At 43.5% G+C, this 22,316-nt stretch overlaps 1 protein-coding gene across 5 annotated transcripts in view; it reads left to right on the top strand.

Annotated features, from left to right (window-relative positions):
- Nucleotides 1–22,316, top strand: part of TSPAN4 (tetraspanin 4) — a 525,920-nt gene that overhangs the window by 34,865 nt on the left and 468,739 nt on the right. The window contains exon 2 of one of the 5 annotated variants that reach the window (XM_081011603.1): nt 19,856–19,909. The exons of the other annotated variants lie outside the window; for them this stretch is intronic. The gene's annotated coding sequence lies outside the window, so the exon portion shown is untranslated. The remainder of the gene's footprint in view (nt 1–19,855; nt 19,910–22,316) is intronic. 5 annotated transcript variants of the gene reach the window in all.

Raw genomic sequence — 22,316 nt, 5'->3', positions numbered from 1 at the left:
TGTGTGAACTCTTGGCATGGAATTTGCATAGAGCAGCTCCACTGGAACAAGAAGTGACCTTTCCCATTCCGTGTTAGTACTTAGATTACTTCCATTCCTCATTTTCAATTTGTACTTCTAACTTTCTCGCCCTTGGTGAAACACTTCACTTTGATTAGCATCCCATTTGCCATAGCTGGTCCAGAGTGCCTTGTTAGACAAACCTTGCCCCGACTAATAAAACTGCTTGTCCGTACAAAACGTGAGGATAAGCTCATTAAAACGTTTGGTTAATAGTTTGTAATGCTGTTACAATGACTTGCGGCAATCTGTTTCTTCCCTTTCTATCCTGGCAAGCACTGTGGAGATGGCAAAAGCAGCGCCAGTGTTTGTGGGTGCAAAAACCTGAATTGAACACTGAATTATCATACAGTGTTCAGGAGGAAGAGGGTAGAAGGAAAAGGAGCACAGCACGGAAATTGTAAAGGTTGTGCAGTCTTGCTTTAAAGGCAGCCCAATCAACAACTGTCCACTGATGGAAGCAGTAGACTTCTGAATAGCAGTTGCTGGAAACCACAGGTTGGGAGAGTGCTGTTATGCTCAGGTCCTACTTGTGGGCTTCCCATAGGCTTCCAGTTGGCCGCTGCAAGAACAAGATGCTGGACTGGATGGGCCACTGGCTTGATCCAGCAGGCTCTTCTTATATTGTCCAATAGCAATACAACTTGAGTATTGCAGCAAAGAGCTTGTGCAGATAATTTAGTTTCAGAGCAAAAGGAGTGACCTCCCATCACTGCAAGTGATTAGTGCTGTACTTGCTATAGCCTCAATTCTGCAGCACTAGCAAGAGATCTCTACAATTATAAGATTCTACATAAGCACTTGACATCCTGCAGCCTTTGGCTTCTGTCCTTTGGTATTTGACAACACAAATTCAGCAATAATCGACAGTTTGCCTCCTGCGGAGTTCAGTATTAGATGTCTGATACTTAATAGTTAACATGGATTAGACCCTGTTGTTTGTCAGCTGGTGTGCAATTTTATTTAGTAGTTGACACAGTTCACTAGGAAAGATCCACTGAAACAGGTGATAAGACTAAAGCAAAACAGTCACATTTTGAACATTGAGGCCAAATTTTGAATTTTCAGTGTTTCAAATTTTAAATCTACATTTTGGGCAAACCTCAAAACGTTTAGATCAAGGATAGTCAGTGTGATGCTTTTTGGGTCTTATTATAGGGCCAAACCTGTAGCCAAGGTTTGCTCTATGGTACTGTAAGTTGTGGTTAAGGAGGACTCTTACCACAGTCCTGGGGTCAGATGACACACAAAGCCAAACCTGGGTTTAGCTTCCATCCTGTGCTGACCTACAAAGCCTGGGGAGGAGCAAGTCACTCCAGTCCCCTCTTTGAGAGCCCGCACGTTTGCCATGAGCCACAAAGTCAATGTAGATAAAATACTGAGCTAAGTGGACCAAAGGCCAGACTCTGTATGAGGCAGCTTCCTATATAGCAGAGCTTGGATGAGATGCAAGGCAAAGTTCTTAGTGGACCAGCTCTTCTTGCTGAAAACAACTAGTCAACTGAAGGAAATACTCTGATGGCTGTTAGTGAAGAGAATACTGAAGAACAGAATCAAGCCATTCTGGTGTTTTAACCAAGTTTAATTGGCTAGTTTTAACAGATGCCACTTTCAAGTTAAATAACTGAGTTTTTTAATAATTACATATGCTATGAATGCTGTAAATCCCTCAAAGGGGTGGGAAACTGGATTGGGTTGGTGGGCCACCTCCTGGGTTCCCCCACCTTTGGTGGGCCATTTTAACACATGGGTGGAACCTGCCTACATGCCAATCACTTGGTGTCCCTGTGATGTCAGGTGATCAGTTTTTCCTTGGCACTATAGCACACCATACTACAAAGGAAAGTCCAAGCCCTCTAAGACCAGCGCTGACTTCAAGCTTAGCTTTCTACAGAGATTGGTTGCACTATAGAGTTGCTCATGTGGGACTCAGTAGCGCATCTGATCCCAGTGAGCATAAAGGCACCACTTATCAGCTGATTGGTGGTAACAGTAAGCCCTGCTTGCCAATGTGCTATTGGGCACATTCGTTAAGGCTTCCAGCTAGCAGCTGCGAATCAATCTGCCCCTCATCTGACATAACATGTGACATCATGATTTGGGAGGAAATGGCCTCATAGGCCAAACTGGGATCCATGCAGGACCTGATTAGACCCATGGGGTGGAAGTTCCCCATACCTGCCTTAAATAGTGAAAATATTGTTTTTTGATGTGCTCTGTTTATATCTTTCTCATCTTATTTTGACTTGTTTGATGTTTTATGTTTTAACTATGGGATGATCAGGAAAATACTCCCCTCCCCAACCTTTCTTCCCATTGTGAGTTGAGTGTATGCTTATTCTCTGGAAGCAATGAAATTGCCTAGTGCTTTTCATGCTCGCTTTATCCAAGAAGACTCTGTCCTGAAGAGCTTATCTATTAAACAAAATTGTGGATTTGCCCATGGTATCTGAGCAGATAAGGCAAAATCAAGGCAGAACTAACTGCAGTTCCTAGATCCATGGTTTATCTGCTGGTTTATGCAGTCTCCTAGAAAGGCACACACAGTTGCTATAAGAGGGATAATGGGACAGGGCACTTCTCTTCTCTCTTGGGGCATGGCTGGCTAGTTAATTTGCTGCATGTGGACGCTCCATTGGCCAGTTGTGACGGTCTGCTTGTATATAGCAGATTATGTCACGGAAGTGAGTAAGAGAACTTGTGATCCATGACTACCCATAACAGAACAAAAATAAATAAGATGATGAATTACACACAGTCTCCCTCTCTTTTTTTGTTTACAATCTGGTATTTTATCCAGTGCATTTGATGACAGTGCAAGGGTCCATGTTGGGGAAGTTTGGAAGAGCTGTATATCCTTGCTATCATTTTTAGACGATCAGACAGTTGTAGAACTGGTTGAAATTTTAAAAAGAACTTGGTAGCCTAATTTTTTGTGCACTGGGGGTTATTAATTTGTGTGGGGATGTTGGCGCCTGACTTAATTAAATGAAGAAAGCTGGATAAATGCTACATAACTGTTTGCCAGTTGCTTAATTATGATAGTTTTCTTCTCCTGAGATGCCCAGTCCACTTTGACCACAGGATGTGAGATTTGATGTGGTTTAGCTCCTTGGTTAATTCCTTTGCAAGATCTAGCCATTTTTATGGTTCGGTTGTGACCTCAGCTGAACATTGTAAAGCTTTCAATATGTGGTTTAAAAACAAATGCATATTGTCAGAGATAAGACATTGCACTATAGCATGCTGAGCAGTGCTTGTGCTATTTTGGGCTGCCCAACACTGTAAAAATTTGCCTGTGATATGCTGGAGTTGGGGGGAAGTGACCTTTTTTGCTCTTGCAAAGTTCTATAAAGCAGCAACTTTGGCATCGCTTAGATTTCCTAGGGTTAACAATGTTTCCCGGAGGGAAGATGTTTTTCAGCTGCAGGGATCTGTAACTAGACAATGCCATCTGGAACTAGACTATTCCTAACCTGTGGTGTTTTGAGCCAGGTAAAGGTTTCTTGTTGTTAAGTGCCAGATTTGCAAATCCCATTTCCAGCAAACACTTTTGTGCTGTCTGGATGAGGAATTTATGCAAAATCAGGTGAGCCTTTTGGGCTGGGTGGGATTTTAAACAGTTTTGGAATTCAATCATGTACATAAAACTCTTCCCATTTGAGAGGCATTTGCATCCAGGTTTTGAAAAGAGCTGCTGTCTAACAAGGCACCTGGCTGGATAGCTGGAAGTCGGAATAAATGATCAGACTATGTCCCCATCTGCACTATACATTTAAAGCAGTATCATTCCACTTTAAACAGTCATAGCTCCCCCGCCTTTAAGAATCATGGGAACTGTAGTTTGTCAAGGGTTCAGAGAGTTGTTAGGAGACCCCTGTGTTGCCCTCACAGAATTCCCAGAGTGGTTTAACAATCTCTTTTCCCAGGAAGAGACCACCATTCAAAACCCTGCTGTGCCATGAAACTCACTGGGTGACCTTTTGCCAGTCATTGCCTCTCTGCCTAACTTACCTCATGTGGTTGTTGTGGGGGGAGAGAACCATGTGCCTGCCTGAAGCTCCCTGGAGAACAGCTGGAAAATAAAAGTAGTAAATGAATGCAGGCCTCCAGGCCTCTTGACCTGTTGCTTGGAACTCTCTTCCCAGGTCACACTCCACACTGGCTATTCAAACCCCTCCCCCCCAATATTTTCCATGTTTTCCCTAAACTCTTATAAATGCCTCTAGTTTGTATGGAGGATAGAGAGGTGTCTGTGAATGGGTATATAAATTAGTCTACTGTACCAAGGTATCATTTACATTCATTGCTCCACCCCTTTTGCCTTTGATGCTGCCCGTCACTGGCATGTGGCCCTCAGAAGTTTGCCCAGAAGAGAATGTGGCCCTTGGGTTAAAAATGCTCCCTACCCCTTGTCTGAATGAAAACATGTCATCTCTGCCTTGGTTGTTTGGAGGCAATTTTTTTACCACAAGTGACTAGGTGAGTGGCTTTTTAGAAACTGGATTTAGGAGTAGAGCAGACTTACCAGGAAGGCAGCCATCTAGGACAGGCTGCTGAGGGGCACGATGGTAGACCATTGCAGAGTTATGACACAACAGTTTTCTATTACTAGATCCAACTGATTGCATGGGACTGGTTGTTTTTTCCAATTCCTCTAGGTGGAAACTGCTCCTGCAGTGGAAAGTTTATGGGCCCAGAAGGAAAGATGGTCACCAATATACGGGAAATGCTGTTGGAACGTTGTCATAGTAGAGATGGCAGCAGGAACTGGAGGGAGAGAGGATGTGCATTCTCATTGCTCACTGGAAGAGCAAGCTTCACAAAGCTTACGGTGCTTTGCAAGTTTATTAAAACACACAAACTCATGCACAGAACCGATCTTCCTGCTCTTAAGAAAACCCGTGCCTCTCTGAGAATACATTTGAAAGACAGCCGTTTGTACTGGTTGCAGTTCTGAAGCAAAGTACTAAACAATCTGAGACAAACAAGCAAATAATACCATCCTGTATAACTTGCATCCAGGCCAAGCAGGCAGAATATACTTGGTCTGTTATTCCTGGTTTGTGCATAAGGCTTGAAGTGACACCACAGATGCATGCACATTCCTCTGTGACCTGGGCGTGTGTGAAACAGCCAGAGCTTTCATAGCAACCTCCTCAAGCATAGTCTTTTCCATGGAGGCAGTTCACACATTCGGCTGCAACTTATCAAGTGATGTGAGATGCTGAGTGATGGGCTTACACAGGTGAATCGGCTCACAGTTTCTGTCAGGGGTGCACTATCTATAAATAATTCATAAGAGCGCACTACCCCAAAGTAATTTGGATTTTTTAAAGAAGTCCGTGCTTGTGAGTTGGTTGCAAGTTCTTCCTTTAGACATGTACTAAGGAGAGGGGGATTTATCTATTTTTTTAAGAAGAGGTGTTTTGGTTCATATAAAAAAATTAATTGTATAATCTTACTTTTTTATTTTACTTCTTTTAGCGCTAATCCCCAAACCTTGTGAAAAAGGCTCAGCAAGCGGGTTCAGCTGAAATGTGGTATGTCAGCAACCCAAAGGACCGACCCATACATTCCCTGCTTTTTTTGCCAGCCCAGCAGGTCTTCCTGCCCCTCCTTCACATCGCCCCTCCCTTGCATCACTACTCTTGGGGCTGGAGTAAAGTTGCACAATCTATAAAGCTGTAGCTGTAGTTCAGAGGAATATAGGCTTTGCCATATGTCTGGCGCCTGAACCTTCTGCCAGCATATCTGATGTGTCCTGGCAGTGCCTCTCTCACGGTGGTGGCAATGCAACAAGGTATAGCCCTCAGTGTTCCTTGCATTCCTCACTCTAAGAAATGCATATAGCAAAAATTCATGAGGCTAGTTCTTTAATGCCCGTGGACTTTAAATCCATATGAAGCAGTGTCTGCTCCTCAACCTTGAGCCCGTGTCCTTCTGCATCTCTCTGTATTCCTGAACAGAGAGATCAGATGTGAGATGCAAAGCAAACCAGTCCCCCTTGAGGCTTAGGGCGACGTTGATGGTCAGACGGAAGCAGGGCCACTTAACATTTTCCTTGTGTACCAAACTACCCGCCCTGAAGGCTGCTAGTAAATCAATGGTATGTGATAACTTGCTTGAATCATTACTGAATTTCAGTAACTGAGAAGCAAGGGGGCAGGTAATCATAGCCCCACCTCCACATCATCTGGAAGGAAGGACTACACCTTTTTATAGCCTTTTTGTGTGTGTAACTACTTTCTACTTGGGGTGGAGCTGCAGTAATTCTTCCTTCCTGACCAATGCTCCAAAACCAGTGTGCAGTTCCACACATGTAAATACGTCACGGCCCTTGCCTCATGTGTGCAGGATTGTAGCCCAAATGCAGGAAGCGCAGGAGCTCCTCTTCAGCTGCTGGATTTGTATTTGTATTTAAATTGTGTTTTGATGTTTTTCTAGCCGCAGTAAAACAACTATAACTCGTGACAAACCGCAACTTATTTTCCTTCTGTCATGTGCTCGCTTCGTTCCAGGGTGTTGCTCTGGCACAAATATAGCAAGGCTGCAGTAATGATCTGACTTGCATTGGGTGGAGGCTGTTGAACCTCACAGCAAGGCATACATCTTTTCCTCGTTTCCATGCACTTAATGCAGGCAGCATTTCCTTGCCCTTGGTTCCACCATTAGGCACTTTAAAAAAAGCACATTGCCCTAGCCTTGTGGGACATGGAAGTCCAATTTTTCATGGTGCTGGCAGGCCCTTCACATTCTCCCTGTCTCTGTCTCCATCCCCCCCCCCCCAATCTCCCTCCCCTCCAAGGTTTCCTTTTTTCCTACAAAACTGCAAGGGTGGATTGGGAAGCTATTTCTTGCAAGCTCTGGTCACACTGTGAAGATTTCAAGTCTGCCCTCCATGTTTCTGTCTCCCTGATGGTTCGCCTTGAAATTCTTGGCTTTTTGGCCTCAGCTGGGGCTTCTGCTTCTCTTTCTTCTCTTTCCTTTTTATTTTTTTAGCTGCTTTCAAGGCAGATCACATGAGAAATTCAGTGCCTCGCAGTTGGCAGATTAAAAAAAAAGAAAAAGCTGGGAGGAAAGATGATCAGCGACTATTTGTCTTTCAGAATGTCTTGACAGTGGTATTTCCTCAGTGGGGTTTATGCTCTTTTAAAATGATGTGGAGGAAGGACGGAAGACATCTTTGGGGGCCCTTGTTAACAGGGCTGCTGAACAAGAGTGTGGAATATTGCTGGGGCTGGGAGGTTCACGCATAATTACAGATAAACTAGAGCAGTGTTCCCCAACCTTGGGCCTCCAGCTGTTTTTGGACTACAACTCCCGTCATCCTTGACCACTGGTCTTGCTAGCGAGGGATGATGGGAGTTGTAGTCCAAAAACAGCTGGAGGCCCAAGGTTGGGGAACACTGAACTAGAGGACTGGTTTGGCCTGGATGTGTTTGTGCACTGATGGCTCTCACTCACTGCTTATGTAGATGCAGAAGTGCCAAGGTTATGACTGCCTAGTAGACTTACATCTCTTTCATTTGGTGTAAAAAACAACAATACTCAAAAGTGCACCACTTCTTATTCCGTATGCTCATCCTGGACTCTCAAAGGTCATTATCTAGGACTGGGGAATCTTTTTGGCTCCACAGGCCAGATCCTTACCAGAACTGGTCTATTGGGCCAAATCTGACAGGTGGACATCATTCCCTGACGTCACAGTGATATTGGTTGCCAGTTGTTTTGACGTTTCAGCATTGAGAGGTACTGCTATAATCAAGGCCCCCCCCCCCATTTCAGCAGAGAATTCCATTCAAAACTGTACCTGAATCAGGAAGGGGTTTGCATTGAGTCCTGCCAAACTGCCAGGATTTGATGGTTACCCTACCATCTGAGGAGACATGCAAATAGCTTCTCTTTCTGAGCAGGCATGGCAGTGGCTGGTGTAGGTGTCATTCCAACTCTGCAGTTCTATGATTCTACACACGGGGGGGGGGGTATGCCTGCACCATTGAAGAGCTACTGTCTCTTTTTCTACTCTTTTACACATGGCAGCCATTATACTACACTCCCATGTTGGCTATTTTGTTCCTGGCGCTGATGACACTTCCTCAGATTTCCAAATGTGCCTACTGGTCCCAAAAGGTTGGTGGACCCTACGATACAGTATTTCCTGTAATACACTGGTTTTCTTTAAGTAAAGAGTTGAAGCTACGAGTAATAGCTTATCACCTGATTGCTTAAAGCAGGGTCTGCTCCAATAATCTATAAGATGGGTGATGTGATCTGATTTCTGGAACAAAGACACATGTGGATGGGAGATGGTTATGCTACTAAAATGTGCTGTGTGTGTGTGTGTGTGTGTGTGTGTGTGTGTGTACATGTACATACAGCATAGGGAAGCTATTTTGCAAAGCTTTTTCCATTTAGACATTTTCTTGAAAGTTTTTTTTTAATAGAAATAATATTTGTTGGCTGTGATCTCCAAAGATGTCATTTGGGAGCTTCAAGTATGAAAGATTTACTTTCTGCGTCTTTTGTTGAGCTGTTCATGGTCTGTCCCACATATTTTCTGAGAGATGGCAAAGTACCAGCTTTATTCTAAAGTTTCCCCGGTCTATTATTTCATTTTCTGCTTTCTTCAATTGTAAACTAATTGAGTGTTTCAAAGGCATTAGACTGACAGCCCTCAAGAGATGCAAGCTTTATAATTCCACCATAGAAGCTTAGTATGGGCAGGGACCAAACAAACTTGCCAGTGTGGTTCTTTTGAAAGTGTTCAGAAATTAACTTAAGGGGTATTTGCACTGGTGCCAGTTCCCAGTTTCTTGCGCTCCCACTTTGAATGATGAAACTGGAGCGGGAGGATTTTATTTTATTTTAAGGGAGAAATGACAAGATACAGAGGAATCCTATGTGGACATGTCTTCTTGCATTATTAGCACAGATCCTGCTTGTCAACCTGAGTGGCCATCAGTAGAGCTTACAAGGTGTGGGCTTTGGTATGAAGTTTGGGAGCTCAGAATGAAAGCCTCAACGAAGTGAACATTACAAGACACTTTCCCCACCCCCAAATTCTTTCCAGGCTCCGATTTTCATCTGAGCTGGAGAGGGCAGGGGAAATTGGCTCGTCTGCCATCCCCAACTGTCCCTTTCAAAATCTGGTCTCCATCAGAGAGAAATGAGAACAGCACTTACACACTTGGGGTAATACACACAAGGATCTCTCTCCTCCTCCTTTTCAATTTGCACACCTCTTAAAGTCACTTCTATGGGCAAAGCAGTTTTAAGTTTGTCTGTCCCACATATGTGCAAAACCCGAGGAAGCCCAAGACCCTAGCTCAGCACTTACCCAACTTGGTGCCCTCCAGATGTTGAGCTACAACTCTTATCTTCCCTCACAATTGTCTATGTTGGCTGGGACTGATGTCAGTTGTCGATTAACAATCCCTGGAGTGCCACAGGTCTGCAATCCCTGCCATAGAGGGACCATTTCTGGGTATGGTGGGGCCATCCTTTCTTTTAAAGAATTTGCTTAGAGGTGCCAAATAAGGGACAGTTGTTGGTATGCCTTCAGTTTTAAAAACCACGGATCCTCTTAAGGCATAAAAATATAAACTGTTATAGGTTTATAGGATGGAATTGATAAATCAATAAAGCTGCTATGAACTTACTGATTTTGATATTTTATTTGTTGAATTTTTTAATTTGCATAATTCCCATCCACCCCACAAAAAAATCCCACTGAAGCAGGGCTGGCTCACCCATGAGGCAAAGTGAGGTTTATGACAAAATTTCCTTCCTTAACACTTCTTCATTAACTTTTGCAGCCTATTCCGCCACTTCCTATGGAAGGCCTCCACTCTGATGATTTCTATCTTACTCATTTCTTTGTTATGTTTGTGTTCTGCCAGTAAGCTTGGAGCGAAGGACTTCTAGGCAGTATCCCATCCAAACCCTGAGCAGATCCTGAGCTGCTTAAGTCCAGAGATAAAACTGCATCAGATTCACTTTTCTTGGTCTCTGGGCTCTGGGGAGGGTGGATGTCCTAGCTAAGTCCTTGACTGATGTTGTTGGAGGTGGTTTTCTTCTTGCATAATGATGCCATCCCAGTTGTTGTGCAAGAAAGTTCGGAGCTGGGTGTCAACTGTTATTGCTTCTAAAGCAGGCATCTGTGAGACCTGTGGTAGGCATCTCCAAGTTCCCACTCTCTCTAAGTTGTCAATGTTTAAATGACATTTCCATTTAAGTTTAAATGGTGGTTGTCTTGACAAAGGAAAGTAGTTCCAAAGAGAGTGTTAATGCAGCACCGCAGGCTAGAGAAAAGAAAATATTCTTTGTTCTAAATGAGCTCCCAAGTAAATCTGTCTTCTCTAATGTATGCAGGGGAGAGGAAATATCTTTGTTCTAAATGAACTCCTGAGTGGAGCTGCTTTCTCCTAATGTATCGTGTTCAGTGGCTACTTCAATAAATGACAGTGGCTTGTTTTGATTTAACCCTGGTAAACAAATGCTCTTGTGTCTGGCACTTCATCTTCTTGAGCTTGGTCTTTTAGCAGCAAGGACTGGTGATGAGATTTTCTTTACCCAATCGTTTTGAGATCATGGACCCTGTGAGGAGGTATCTCTAAATTGTTCCACACATGGCAGCTGAAACCACACAGCAAGCCCTTCTACTGCAGCGATTTACCAAGTGGACTAGACTAGCAATGCTACTATTAAGGGTCCAAAGCTACGTATAACGTGACATGGCCACCTGGAAAATGTTCTATGGTTTTGCACAGGTACTGCATCCTAGGAATTAGGAACATAGAGAGCAGGCCATTGGTCCATGTAGTTCAATATTGTCTGCACTGGCTGGCAGTGACTTTCCAGGGTTTCAAGCAGAGGTTTTCTCCCAGCCCTACCTGGAGATGCCAAAGGAATCTGGGACCTTCTGCATGCAGAGCATGTGCTGTGGCCCTTCCCACAAAGCGTAAGTTGTGCAATAGCATCTAACATATGAATTATTGAATACGCGCATGTAGTAGTTGTAACATGTCAGAGATCCTAGCTGCAAGACATGTGTGAAAAATATGCACAGATATACCTCATTGGGCATGTGGCCAGCAGTGGTGGGTTAAGGGACTGTAGTGGTGCAAGCTACCCTCATCTATTTCTGTTTATATATCAGATTGAGACGTCTTGTGATTTCATACAGTTATGGCTGCTTAATGGTGATCAAATTTTAATTTGCCATTAGCTTTTCTGGAGACAAGAGATGAAGACATTCTCCCCAGGTTTGCTGCTTTGATGTCTCTGTAGGGATCTTTCTGAGCTGCAGGGCATCTTATCTGTTAACTCAAGATTCTCTTGGCCCCACAATTGTCATGGCAGGTTGTTCTTCATTTCTTCTCTCTTTTCCCTCCCCTTGGTCATTTGCGTTGGATGCTTTGGTTCCCAGTTGGGTTGTCTGACTTTTCTGTACTTGCTGAGCTTAAATCAGCTGTGGGTGTTTGTTTTCCCTCTATCTGCAGCCAAAGACTTTTACTCCTCAACACTTGTTTGCTTACATTCAGCCTCCTGCAATCAGTGATGCAAAAGTGCAACCTGGATCTTTTAATACAGGTGACAGATCTTCTTTTTAAAGCAACATTTCTCATGTCTTTCACCTTCCCCCAGCTGTTATATTTCCATCTCTTAATCCATTTGAACTGGTGAGGGAAATGCTATGTTTGTAGCTGTTAGTGTTGGCATTCATTCTCAGGCGGTGTACAGGGTTGGAGCTTGCTGGTGCCACAATGTGTTAAGGTGCCTATGGGTGATCAGTGCTGCCATTTTTTATCTTCTGGGTATCCTGGTCCCACACAGCAGAACTTCCCCAGCTTCCTCAGGCTTCTGCCTCACCTGTCATTTACAGCCGCCGCCAGTAGGCTATAGGAGAGAGAGTAAGGTGAGCTTTCCATGCCTCTCCATTGGCTCTGCTGAAATTGGCTCCTTCCCTCTTTGATTTTTTTCCATTCCAGTTGATCATTGTAAAAAAATCTGTAACTAAGAAATGGTCTCTGAGTTCACTTTTCATTACCTCTCTCCCAGCTCCTTTCGTGGTGTGTTTTTTAGGTGACTAAGCCCAAAGGCAGGGGTTTGGTTTTATCATTTGACATTTGATAAGCCGCTCTGTGGGCCTTTTGCAGCTGAGGAGCAGGATATCGATGTTTTATGTAAAATACTAAATACTGCTTGCCTTTAGAGTGTCGTGCAACAGTACAGGGGGTCTGAGATGTGCTCCTCATTCTGGTGTGGCTCAAAAAGATCAGAAGCAGCAAGTCTTGTCTCTCTAATATGACCTGTGGCAAGGAGGCAAGCTGCCCAGGAGCCCATTAAAAGCTTGGAGACACCCATAAGAAAAACTTAGGCCCAGCACAGCTGTGCTGGTTGAGGCTGATAGTTGTAGGGCACTGGTTTAGACGTCATTATTGGCCTGGGTCAAATGTGTATGGAGGAGAGAGCACAGTTATAACGACGGATTTCTCTCATCTAGAATTAGGTCTCCGTCACTCAGTAACTCTGGATTTTTCTTTCTTGTGTGCTTGCTCTGAGTATCTGAATCTGTATTGTGCTTCTGGAAAGGAATTCTGAGCACAGCCCTTTCTCTGACTCACTTTGGGCTTGCTGCACTTTTCTACAAAGCCAAAGGTGGCTGGCTTTGTTGTTTCTTTCTCCCTATCCTGCCGAACGACAGGTGTCTTCTTTGTACTGTTGCCCTGTGAGATGTAAGGGGAGTTGTCAAAAGGAAACGGATTCCTCATCCCGCCATGCTTTTCTGGCATCATTTTTGTTTTGCACAGGGGTTCTTGTCTTGGGGCAGCCTGAAAAAGAAAGACAAACCTTCACAGAGATGTCAAGTGTTGACTTCCATTGGCCAGGTCTCCTGTTGCCTATGGGAACTTCCTTTGAATCTCTGCAGCAAAGAGAATCACAGCTTCAGGGGAAGTTGGAATCCCAAATCCAGCCCTTGAGTAAATTCTATAAATCTACTTATACCTGCTTACTTTACATAATTCTTTTTTTTAATGGTGTGTGGGTGTGGGTGTGGAATGGGCCTCTGCATGGCACTGATAGCATGCATCCTGGTCACAAGAATCCCTTCTCAGTTCTCTGGCTTTTTCTCTTTTTCACCAGGCACTGCCTACATGTTTCCTCTATAATCTTAAAAAAACTAGAAACTCTCCCTCCCCACCACAATAAATGCTGATAACCTGCCAGTTAGCAACTGATGTGCTGGCACACCGGGCCCTGCCCCGTTTGCTCCTTGAGGAGGAAGGAAGTGAGGAAGCCAGGAATAGTTGCAGCTTCTCAGCATTCAGGAGGCAAATTGGCACAGATGCTGCTTTTCCCTTAAGGGTGACAAAAGAGGTGTATGGCCTGTCACACTGACGCTGCAGTGGAGGTGATGTAGTATGGCTCTGGGAATATGTGCTTGCTAGGGGAAGCATGAAGATACATAGTGCTGGCTGAGTAGTTAAAAACACTTGGTTGCTGCTTGTTCTTATAATAAATGGTAGTCTTTGGTTCTCTCGCCCGCTGAAGGATACTCTTTGACCAAATAGGGCTAAAGAAACAAAAGTAGTTGAATAGGGCACTGTTCTAGGTGGGTGGGGAGCAGGGAAAGACATCAGCTCACAAAAGTGGCAAACCACAGAGGTACCAAAATAGAAGAAGTCGTGCATACATGTGTCTGTGTCTGTGATTTATTCTGGTGTGTTAGTTTGAGCCAGAGGAGTTCTTCATCAAAGGATATAATTTGGTTTATGTAAGTTACTATTAGAGGCTTGCTCACATCTCGGATATCATTTGTAGAGTCAACTGTGTGGTCTGCCTCTTTTGTTTATTTGCGTGAACCTGGTGCTGACCGCATAATTTTCTCTATATATCACCGATGATGGAAACTGGCACACCAGCTGGATGCAAAGTGCAATTTCTGCCTGAGAGGAGCATGTCTTATCAGCATTTGATCACAAAGCTGTTTTGGAAGAAATTGCTTGCTTGGTCTGCCTTCTCCCCAAAAAAGTGCAGAGGCTCAGCAGAAGGAGGAGGTGTTGATATCTTGAGGAAAACAATTCTGCAGTCAAATAATGCTTTTCCTTAGTCACATTTTTGTTTTCCTTTACTCTGCTTTCACCACTGGTTTCATTGGATTTCCTTCCTCCGGCTCATCTGCCTGACTGTGGGCACTCATTGTGCTCTCTCTTCTGCCAAACATAAACAGGAATGCAGGTAGCCATGTTCTTCTATGGAAGGTCGTGGTTTTATTAGCAGCAGAAGGCATGAGATTGGTAGTACCAAAGCTATAATGCTAGCTAGCTTTATAGCTGTGATCTTCTTGGACAGGCTCCTCTGAAAAACAGCTTTTGAATGCATTATGTGCAACTGACCATGGAATTTTGTCACTTACAAGATGAAAACTGTGTGCTGTTACCATGAGAGTATAGGTGCTGCTGCTGTTCAAAATAATGCTAGCACTCAGAATGGATGGCATTGGTGTCTTCAGGGTGTGACAAAGAGCAAGATCAGATAAGTTCTACAGAAATGTTTCTGCATTTCCAGTCCACCAAGGATTTAAACAAGGGCCTTGCATACACTGGACTCTGAGTAATGAGAATGTTGATAAGTAGCAGTGACAAAAACTGAGCACTTGGGGACTTGAAAATGTGGCTTAACAGCAAAGTCTGGTTACCTGTTAAAATGACATGAGTTAAGAAAAACTTGCAGATGTTTTCAATTGTGTAAACCTAGAAAGGAACAAGGAAGCCCTGCTTATTGTCACTGGAAGTCCTGCTCTGTCTCCTTCAGCTTCCTTCACCTACTCCGACATAAAAGCATAAGGAGAGCCTGTTGGACCAGACCAGTGGCCCATCCAGCCCAACATCTTGTGGGAAGCCTGCAAGCAGGACATGAGCGTGACAGTACTCTCCCCTTCTGCAGTTTCCGGCAACTGGTATTCAGAGGCCTCGGAGAGTGGAGGTAGAACATGGCCATCATGGCTAGTAGTAGCCATTGACAGCCTTGTCTCATCCTCTTTTAAAGCCATCTAGGTTGGTGGCCATCACTGCTTCCTGTGGGGGCTTTGCTCCATAGCTTAACTATGTGCTGCATGAAGAAGTTTTTTCTTTTGTGTGTCTTGAATCTTCCAGCATTTGGCTGCATTGGATTTCCACAAGTTCTAGTGTTCTGAGAGAGGGAGAAGAACTTTCTCCACTTTCTCCATGCCAAATGTGGTCACTCAGAGGTCCCCACACTCCTGCTGGCATTCTACCTGCATAATTGTTTTTGTAGTTTAAGTTACTTCAAGGGCAGAATGGTTCTCCTTGTCCTGCTGCCAAATTTGTCTTGACACTTTGCCAGCTGGGGCTCCCTGTAGCTCATAGATTGGGCTCCCCATGCTGGGTTGCTCTAAATGCCTGGCTAGTTCTTCCCAGAGGCTGTAAGAAGCCAATGAGGTCAGGAGTTGTGGCTGAAATTCGGTTTAGTCCCCTGGGAATAGGGAGTGAACAATGGATGTTGATTAAGCGGAGAGTGGGCAATGGCTGGTGAGTCAACCGACAGCAGACTCCTTGTGGGATGGGCCTTCCTTCCTTCCTGAGAAGAGAGTCCAGTTTAAAAGCTTTCAATAATGCTACCAAAAGACTCTAACTACCTGGCAGTGATGTTGTTTCTCACACAGTTCCAAAGCTGTCTTCACAGTTGTAAGCATTGGAGGGTGTTTTGTTAATTAATTAATCAATTAATTAAAGCTCTGTTTGATTCTTGTATGTGCTCTGCCTTGACTTGTGAAGTACTTCCTCAAGGCCATTCACATATGCAGTGCCCTATGGCTTGCCAATGCTCCTTCCCTTCAGTCCCCATGAGACCAGCAATTCTGAAAGAAAAGGATCACAAGCCTGTAATAAACCTGAGCTTAAATTTCTTGCTGAATTAGAGTTTATATTATGCTAATATTCTTAGTCATATTCTTAGTCATAAAGTGTTGCATAAGATGGGTTTTATTTTTGTGTGTGTTAAGTTTTAATGCTTTGAGTAGGAAGCCCGGTCAGCCCCCAATGAAGATATTGAGGGTGTTCTCTGAACTTCAGGGAGCCTGAGAGCTTTCTTGGAACAGAAGTACCTCCCCTGTCTAAAAGTGAAGAATGCTGCCACCAGTCCTTCTTTTTCCTCTGAGGGCAACTCTCAAGGCTATAAGTAATTAAATAATTAATGTTGGTTAGAGAGATGAGGAAGGATTCAGCCCAAGGAGCAGGGTACTCTGGTTTCCTCCAGTTCTCGCTAGACATGAACGTGTAGCAAAAGGATCTAGACAGAGTGGGAAGAACACACATCAAATCCTAGCAGCCAGTTTTAAGAGAGTTTTATTAAGAATAAGGTTTAAGAGAGTCAATATGAAAGGCAGAATGGTGCATGAAAGGCAACAGGCTTGAAATGTTTATCTATCCTTAGGCAACTACTTATAAATAGGCTTTGGGTCTCCTCATGAGTAGCATCCTGGACAGTCAGATGAATAATAAGGGATAGTGAGGGACAAAACAATGATGGCAACATTCCACTTTTAAGGGCTCTTGACCCAGGTGATTGGCAGGTGACTCTGAGCAGCCAGTGACAGGGAAAATGTTGTTACCTCTTTTTTGCACGTTGGAAAGTGAGGCTACTGCATCATTTATTATGATTTGCTATTATTTTATTTATTTATTTATTGTTTTATTTATTTCCTGCCCTTCACTCTAAGTTCCAGGGAGGGTTACAACAACTTAAAATACAACATTTAAAACTGTCTTGGAAATGGCTGTTGGAGTTGCCCAACTTCCTTGCCAGACAGAAAACTCCACAGGCTGTGAATTGAGACTTGGCAGAAATTATCATAAAGGGGAGAGGCCAGAACCCTTCCCACAAATGTGACTTACCAGCCTAGAACTTAGAACAGTGGTTGCCCATTGAACTTGAAGAACAACTTGACTGGATGTTCTCTGAATGCTCTGCGCTGAGACAGGTTTCAAGCTTGCCTGTATGCTTGAGTTGCCTGTGTGTGACTCTCTCTGGGTGTATTCACTCAGGCATGATGGAACACACAGTTTCCAGAACAGGAGATTATCTGTGAGTGTGGTTAGTAGATCTTTTTTGGAAGACTATCCTCATTTTGAGTAAATATGCTAGGCAAGGCCAGATACTGACATAGTACCTGGAGGTGATCTGGTTGGTTAGGATGCCTTTTTACCTGCTTAAACATTAACTCAATATGGTTGATCTGGGAAGTCCTACTCCATAAGACGCTTCCAGATTCTAACTTCAGTAGCTGAGTCTTGTGCAGCAGTAGCTTATGATTTGGATTGTGGTGTAAAGGTTATGGGTTAAAAGGGGGATTTATCAATTTTGTGGGGGCAGCTGTAAATTTGCAGGTGATCTTTTGCTGAAATATCTGTTGAATAGAAGATGAACCTGTGAAAGGAAAAAGAGTTACTTTTGCTCCCATTTGTTTTTCTTCCTTTCTTGTTGGCAATTTTACCTGGGTAGTGGTCTGAGGAATTGATTTAAGAAAGCCAACACATCACACTTTTCTTTCTGTTCAAAGCAATGCAAATGCTATCTTTGCTGTGTTTTGGCTGTGGGCACTTAAAATTGTTGATGTTCTTGCACACCACACCAGTCTCCAAGTGGTGTGAGATTCCAGGGGTTCCAGATGCTTACTCAGGGATCATGTTTCCTTTTTAGGAAAGAGGCACAGTGGAGACTGTGGTGTCTTTATGATATATTTACACATATATACAACCTGAGCCTACGATAGAGGGGTTCACAGCATCAACACCCCAAAGGTGTATGGTTTTCCCCATAGCCGCTGCCTTGGATTCAAGCAGAAATTAAACACTGCTCTCAAGGGCTGCTATGACTCTCTCTCCAGTTTGCTGCTTTACTTCTAGGTTACATCACTGCAAAAAACTCTACTCCAGACTCTGGCTTTTTCTGTTGAGGGAGGGGCCCCCACCCATTTGCTGTCTCATACTGAGCCCCTTAATCCCCCTTAATGGCTCATCACCCAGGTGATCACCTCACCAAGAGGCTAGCTTGGCTGTTCCAATAATTAAATTCTAACACTTGCTGTATCCAGGGATTAGAAGGATCTGGCACCCAGTTTAGCATCCCAAACTCATAATAGTATTATGAAAACAAGACTCGAGGTGCTTTGCAATGTTCTTCAGACTATTGATTGTAATCTGGTATGCACTTTGTTGTTTTTGCTCCTGTTTTAAAATGTCTTTTTTTGTTTTTACTGCTGTGTCTAAAGTGGGTGGGAGAAGGTAGACAATTATGAGAAGAATCATTGCTTTGAAAGCAGAAAGTATCTTTGTTTCGACTGGGGTGGGGGCAAATGTGCTCCTTCAGACCCCTCTGTCTGGCTCTTGGGGATTCTGTCTAGGCCATTTGTCTTGTTCACCCTGATTTCCTTTCTCCTTGAGTGCTTTTGCTTTGCTGTAACGTATCTTTGAACTGCAATGGTGCCTCTTGCTTCCCTGGATGGAGGTGAGTGCGTATAAAACTCTGGCTTTTGCATATCTGGTATGTAGCCTAATACTCTGACTAGAAGTGTCTCTCCGGGATTTCAGACTGGGGACATTCCCAGTTATACCTAATCCTCAGATTCTCCTGGGACCTTCTGCATTTAAAGCAGATGCGGTACTGCTGATCTGCACCCATCCCCTAATGTAGAGCTGCCTCAGTGAAGATGGAAATTGTTTCTCAGTACGCATCTATAGGACTGCAGGTTGTGCCAATTAGCCAGGTAGCTTGTGAGAGTTGCTACTATAATGCACAAGATAAAAAGTGTAAAATAACCACTATCATTTTAATCAGTCGTTCATTATCTCATATGTCAATCAGGGATTCTAGGAAGAAAGGTTTTGTCTCATTCAACAAACATGTTATCAGCCACGGTTACTGTTTAGTATTTGGAACTGTTGTTTCTACTGCAGTTCTTAAAAAACTGATAGATCTATATGCACTACAAAAATGAATTTTATTTCCCTTGCATTCAGCTCTTGCAGAGGTACATTTCTCATTTTAATAACATTTTAAAACTGCCTGGCTTAAGGATTTTCACTTGAAAGATCTGCTGAAAATCCTTGCTTACATGGAAAATCTATTACATGAAGATATGATCTAAAATTTCATCAAACTCTTAAGATTTATTGTATCTCATCTGACTCGAGGCATGAGTTGCGAGGATAAGAAATATGAGGCATGGAGCCCTGAAGCAAAGGTGGATTAAAAAAAAGAAAAGGGACAAAAGATTTGAGATCAGGGGAAATAATCTATGTTTTCTGGTACGAGGTATTTAAAATACCCTAATTGCCTTCCCACCAAATTCAGTGCTTATAGGATGCAAAATGAGATGGCAAAATAAAGTAATGTGAAAGTCCGGCTACTCTCTCAATTTTGCAGTCAAACCACTTGCTCAGGTGAGGAATGATTGTTCCTGGGCAAGTAACTTGTCAGAACTGCTGCCCTGGGAGGTAGAAAGGGCACGTAGGAAAACTCAGGGGGCAGAATTGCTAATAGGTTTCACTGGCCCTGGTGCTGCCTTTTCTGGCACGGCAATAAAGTAATGGGGTGGGGTGGGGGAAATGTAACAGCTTAATTTCTGTGTGTCAGAGGCTGCTGCTGAAAGCATGGAAGCAAGGCCAGTCATTTTAAAAAAAGGCAACATAAGTCAACAACCTTGCTTTAGGACGGTGGTCAGTTTTCTGCACTTTCCTGCGAAATTGCATTCCATGTGCCATTTCAGAAATGCTTATCTGGAGTGTGACGTGGGAGGACATTGCTAAAAGGTCTGGCGAAGGTGAGTAACGGTTTTCTATTTTATCGTCTTGGCATGAGATTGGAAAATAAAGTCAGATTGTGATTAATCATGCCATACAGTGTTTGCTATGATATTTCATGTGTTGCCTGTCAATCAATAATAAAATCTCTTCTATAGTTTAATAGATAAAAATAGGGACACATATTTTTTTAAATTTTGTACGCTTGGAACACATCCCTAACCGTTCTTGATTGAAACCCACCAGATGCTTGTGGGAAGAACTGTGTGGTAGCAGCAGTGCTGTCCTTCAGATGTGGACATAATTAGCTTCTCCATTCCTGCACCTGGTCAGGGGAAGTGTTTGCTCTTTCATCTGACCCCCAAGGCCACTGACATGGTCAAGAAAGGAGGGCAGCTCTACCAATTTCACAAAACTGGCTGCCTGAAGGAATGACTATATGCTTGTAGCAGCTCTGACCCCCTGGCCCAAGCATTGTTATCTGCTGTGCTCTGACTTTGGTTCCCAGTGTGTGTGTTTTTCTGGGAAAGGCTTGCTCTTGTCCCCAATGTCATGACTGCCATCATGAGTTGACATCAGCTGTTCTGATTTCTATGTGGAAGCTGGATTCCTGCCGAGACTGTACATGACTTTGCTCAGATGGAGTTTGTGAGCCAAACTGGTCATTTAAGTCAAATTGTATACCTGCAGTCCAGATGTTAATTGGGCACTTTTAATTATTAAAACGTTGTCACATGCAACCAGATACGAGGTTGCATCCATTTGTGTCCCTCTGCTTGTGCAAGGCTCTTTGCTTCAGCAGATATTTCTGTGAATGGAAGGGGAAGGGAAGTGATATTTGCCAATTTCTCTTTTCTCCCACAGCCCCGCTGTGCCACTTTCCATATCATTGCAGCCTGCTGTTCTGTAAAGCAGATTTTGGGGCTGCAGAGAGAAGAGAGACTCAGCAAAAAAATAGCTTCTTCTCCCTCCCCTTTCTGCTCATGGAAACCTTTGCTGGATCAAAGAGCTTTCCATGAGCCTACTGACACAACTGGATACAATCCAGAGCTTTTATAGTACCTGGGGGCAAAATTCAAAAACTTTGGTCATGCATCCTTCATTGTGTGATTGTGATAGGATTCCTTTCTGTGGTGTTTTGATCAATGCCTGTGTGCTTTGCTGCCCACTGGTAACCTGTAGTGCTTTTTTGGGGGGAAGAGAGATGGAAATTTAAGACTGCTGTATTCCACAAATGTGCAGTGGCCTGAACATAAGTCCAGAAATAATAATAAAAATAGCTGCAGCTCTCCAAATAATCAGCAACATTTACCCTCTGGATTGACAGTTTTTATAGAGGGCAGGGATAGAAATAAATTGCTGCTCTGGCCTTTTATGGCTTGATTTTTCTTGATGTAGCTCACTTGGTAGAGCATGAGAGTCTTAATCTTAGGGTTGTGGGTTTGAGCCCAATGTTGGGCAAAAGATTCCTGAATTGCAGGTAGTGCTTTTTCTGGGGGTTCTCAAGGGTGTGCAGTACTGGCACCTTCCTCCTCCCCCATCCCAAATGTTAAAAGAGTGGCACTTACTCACAGCTTCATAGTGCGTACCAGCACCTTTTTTCCTAAATAATAAAAAAGAGCACTGATTGCAGGAAGTTGGACAAGATGAATTTTGTGGTCCCTTCCAACTCCACAATTCTGTGATACTCTATAGCCACATCCTGTGTCTGATCACATGATTTAAAAGTAAGGAAGAGCTTTGGTTCCTTTGGAGAAATACATATTAGAAAGTAGCTTAAGAATGCCCTATAACAGATTGATAAACTTAATAGCAGAAAATGAGCTTCCCCAAGTTCAGTGTGTAACAGAAGATGATGGGCAAGAATCAAGATGCAACCCAGCCCCCTTAACAAATGTAGGGGAGAGCCATGAAACCTCAAGAATGGCAGTTCTTCGTGCAAACTATACAGTGGAAGCTCAGGTTAAGAACTTAATTTGTTCTGGAGGTCTGTTCTTAACCTGAAGTACCACTTTAGCTAATGAGGCCTCCTGCTGCCGCCGCACCACTGCGCAATTTCTGTTCTCAACCTGAAGCAAAGTTCTTAACCCGAGGTACTATTTCTGGGTTAGCGGAGTCTGTAACCTGAAGCGTCTGTAACCTGAGGTACCACTGTACATTGGTTTTAAAGTCGTCCTTAAAATATTTGCTAAAGGTTAAGTAAGGAAAGCACCATACTGATAGAAAAAAAAGGGGGGAAGTCATTCCTGAAAATGGGAGACAATAATTGGACTGTGGGTATTAAATAACCAGTTATTCAGTACTAGTGCAAGAAATGGATATATTGGCCTTTGTATATGCACAGTACTGGAAGTTAGCATCACACAAGCTTTCCTTCTGAAATATGTCGGCTGAAGGAAGCAACGTTTTCCCCCACAGCTACATTTT

Source organism: Podarcis pityusensis, assembly GCF_964106645.2.
Source record: "Podarcis pityusensis genome assembly, chromosome: 1".
Classification (NCBI taxonomy): domain Eukaryota; kingdom Metazoa; phylum Chordata; class Lepidosauria; order Squamata; family Lacertidae; genus Podarcis; species Podarcis pityusensis.
Note: the sequence above shows the minus strand (reverse complement) of the source record. Positions and strands in the feature narration are given on the sequence as shown.